The 4042-nt window shown below is 40.5% G+C and overlaps 1 protein-coding gene across 1 annotated transcript in view; it reads left to right on the top strand.

Moving 5' to 3' along the window:
• The first annotated feature begins 576 nt into the window (after positions 1 to 576).
• Positions 577 to 4042, top strand: part of ncam2 (neural cell adhesion molecule 2) — a 369830-nt gene continuing 366364 nt past the window's right edge. Inside the window, 1 exon segment of the mRNA XM_032506714.1 lies at positions 577 to 627. The gene's annotated coding sequence lies outside the window, so the exon portion shown is untranslated.

Genomic DNA, 4042 nt, shown 5'->3' with positions numbered 1-4042 from the left:
CCATCTCCGATCTACCATCTCACCTTTAGTGGGCCATTTCATTAATTCAGAAAATGTAATCCAGATCTTATTTGTAGCCACCTGGACGGATAATTCTTGTGAAGGAACTAGAACAAGTAAGAAACAGGATAACTTAGGGGGATTAATGCTCATAACTTCATGTAAATTAACAAGCTTCATTAAAATTAACGGCAGCCTGTAAGAGGACATAAAATCAGAAAGATCATAAATGTTTCAGTACAAAAAGCTTCCTGTAATGGAGCGTCTCGGCCTCTGTGCTTACAGGTAGACAAGCCTTGCAGTAAGAGAGCTGTGCTCATGTTCAGTTCGACCTGCATTCCTCGTTGTGATGGGCCGTTCCAGTGGACAATCCACAAAGCCATTTCGACTGAACCATCGAATTGTAAGTCCAATATTGCAGGGTGAAAAATTGCAGATGTGAAATGAGCAAATCAAAAGTAATGTGTGAGTGGACAGCGTGGGCGGAGAAAGACCCCTGTGAAAGGAAAACAATTCTCGGAGAATTACTTAAAGTGTGATCATTCCACTTGTGTTGTTACAGGAAAGAGTGGGTGAGGAGAGCAATCATGAAAGGATGAAATCATTGCCAGAGAAGAAGCACAACCGGTATGATGATGTTGTTGTCCTCCTCAGGAAGCGTAGAAACTTGAAACTGCGTGGGTAGAAAGCTCAATCCATCAAACACCCTGCAGATCCAGGTTTCTGACAGTCCATTATTCCATGCAGTTTGGGCGACCAGTTTAGTTTTCGGTTTCACAAACTCATAAAGTTGAGGTCCTCACCAGTTGATTATGCATGTAGAAGACATGGAAACTCTATTGGTTTTATATTAAAATGTAGAACTAGTTAGTTATAGTGTGTGATAAGAAGAAAAAAAACCACACCAACATAACCCTTTTTGGCTGCTTAGCTTACATACACCAACAAGCAAGACAAAGGTTAGTTTTATGTTTACCGGTTCAGCATCACTTGTGAACACAATTTTTTTTTTAAATGGATGTAACCCCATAGGATAATGTATGAAATGCCCTTGGCTTCCGAAGTAACACTGGGTTAGTATTGTCGGACATCAGCTGGGTATGCTAACGTTTGCAGCAGATAAACACACAGTTTAATCCATTACTCTAACAAAGAGTGTTGCTTTTTCGACAGAACCATACACACTGCTTCAATAGGTTGGCAGGCTTTTCAAAGCTATAATTTGACTATCGCTGTTCGTGGTTGGGGTTAACCGAATTTTATGATTGAAGACCTGAACTGGCCACATTTCTGGTGGCACAGGGCTTGTTGTGGATGATTGGACTGGAAACACTCAGTGACGAAAGCTGTTTTAAAACTCTTTTGTAATAGTCAACATAATGGCGGTCATGTCATGTATCAAAGTGCAATATGGTTATGCAGATTAGATGTTGATGAGCACTGCAAGCACATCATCGTGAAGGGGAACATGAGAGGACCTATTGCTCCTTTGCATCACTTCATTTCCTGCGTGTTGTAGATTTTTTTTTTTGTTGCTTTTCCAGAGCAGCGTGTGAATTGCTGACAATATAAACTACTCTGCAATCTTATTTTTTAATACAAAACAATCTGTGCGCCTGGGTGGGGGTTTGTGTCTGTGTGTCCTTCTGTGCATGTCTGCACGTGTCATTCAGTGTTTCAAGGGGTATGGGCATTTATACAGTAGCTGTGTTGAAAATACATGGTGCTCATAAGTTTATGAACCCATGCTAATGTTGATTAAAAAGAGGAATTGAAAAAAAAAAATTAGGAAAAATCCAACCTTTAAGGTCACCAGTTTTCTTTGCGAATGAATAATGTATAGTAAATAAATAAATGTTTTCTGGCACTGTCGCGTTAGAATGTCATCTTTCTCCACAAAGACTAAACTCATCAAATTCATCGCACAGACAAAAAGATTACAGGCGTCGTGCAAACGTGTGCAACAAGCCCTAATTCCAATTGTCTGGCTGAAATTGGCAATCAAGATCTGAAGACAAAATAAATTATTCAGACTAAAATAAAGGACAAAAATGACATATTCAGGTCTTTTGTGTCAATGTGCCTAACCCTGAATGTTGGAAGCATCTATTAGTTATATTTATAAAGCCCTCCAACAGTCTTTGTCCCTTGAGTTGCTCAGTTTTATTAACGAAGGAGTTTGAAAGTGATGGGATTTTTAATATCTCCCATGCATCATGTTTTATGAAAGCACTTTCCTCTAATTGTAAGAAATTGGACAGGTTTTAAAGTTTGCTTTGCTTTTGTTGCTGTTTGAACACTAAACTAGAATTTAATCTTTGGAAATAATAAATAAAGATGGAAACTAATGGAAATCATTACTGCAGTCCAAGTTGTAGAACAAACGGCCATTATACTGTATGCCCGTGCCAGCCATGGACGCTAACAAAGATAAATGAAAACAAAGTATTTCATCAACTGGTTTTAAAGAAATAGTTGGGTAAACAAGCATTAACTTTCTTGCTGAGCGACCCAGTTGTTTAGCTTAGCTTAGCCCAAAGACTGGAACAGGGAAACGGCTAGCCTGGTTCTGCCCAAAGGTAACAAACTCTGCACACCAGTACTTCTAAAGCTCACTAATAAACATATAATAAACTGTGCTAGAAGTGGATTTTGTGACATTTTTAACACAGCCCTTAGGCGAGCCAGTGGAAGAGCAGCACTGATTTGACAGAGAGCCATTCAGTCTAACCCTCTGAGATCTACATGTTAAAAAGAATTTACAATCCAGCCGACAAAATTTACATCAAATTAAGATTAAAATAGGTACGCAGTTTCCAGGCTAAAATATGTGGCTGGATAGTATTAAAAGCTGATGAAAAATCAGCATAAATAAAAGTCTGGCATGAGTGCCAGGACCTTCCAGGTGCTTATACAGAAAGTTAGGTAAAGTGATTGAGGCATCTTCAGACACAGAAAAGTCAAACAAAAGTCAAACAGACATAGAAAGTCTAGTAAATAGGTGGCAAAAAAATGATGAAAAGCAACTCTTAACGCAGAAAACACTCAGACACAAGCACACCTGCTGCCGGTCACGACATGAGCCGCGCCCCTGACTCCTATTGACCGGGTCCTTTCTGCCTCAGCTGCAATGACCATCCGATCAGCCATCCTTTGCTTCACAGTTTATGAACTTCAAAGCTGCGCGGCCAAAAGGGAGCAGATGATGGACTGCAGGGACGTTAGAGGGAGATAGCAAAATAGCCAAGGCTGTGCTCCTAGCTGTTTAATTTCAAATGAGGGGGATGACAAGGCATCCTGTGAGTGGAAAGTATGGGTGGCCTATAGCTAGTAAATAAATCACAGCTCCAGCATACTGAGAAACAAGGCCATGTGATGCTTAAAGTAAGTCTGAGTTTCTGATCCATACTAACGTCCCTGCAGTCCATCATCTGCTCCCTTTTGGCCGTACAGCTTTGAAGTTCATAAACTGTGAAGCAAAGGATGGCTGATCTGATGGTCATTGCAGCTGAGGTAGAAAGGACCCTACAAAACTGCAATGAGCATATCTCCCAACATGTCTAACTATTCCTTAAATCTGGACAGGTAACAGTTTTTCTAGGTTGAAAATATCTCCAAAATGTGGCGTTTAACTGTATTTTCTGACCAAGAGGAAGTGATTCACTCAGCATTACCCTCCTCTGCTGCTTCAGCTCCTTCCTTATAAATATCCAACATTCACCAGCCAAAATATTCCAACAAACAAGCGCTCCTCTTTGCTAGCTTCACTTTAGATGTACTTATTGATTAGAAACTCCCACTTACTACTTACAAAGCATCACAGGGCCTTGTTTCTCAGTATGCTGGGGCTGTGATATATTTACTAGCTATAGGCCACCCATACTTTCCACTCACAGGATGCCTTGTCATCCCCCTCATTTGAAATTAAACAGCTAGGAGCACAGCCTTGGCTATTTTGCTATCTCCCTCTAACGTCCCTGCAGTCCATCATCTGCTCGCTTTTGGCCGCGCAGCTTTGAAGTTCATAAACTGTGAAGCAAAG

The sequence above is a fragment of the Etheostoma spectabile genome, chromosome 24 (assembly GCF_008692095.1).
Source record: "Etheostoma spectabile isolate EspeVRDwgs_2016 chromosome 24, UIUC_Espe_1.0, whole genome shotgun sequence".
In the NCBI taxonomy this organism is placed as follows: Eukaryota; Metazoa; Chordata; class Actinopteri; order Perciformes; family Percidae; genus Etheostoma; species Etheostoma spectabile.
Note: the sequence above shows the minus strand (reverse complement) of the source record. Positions and strands in the feature narration are given on the sequence as shown.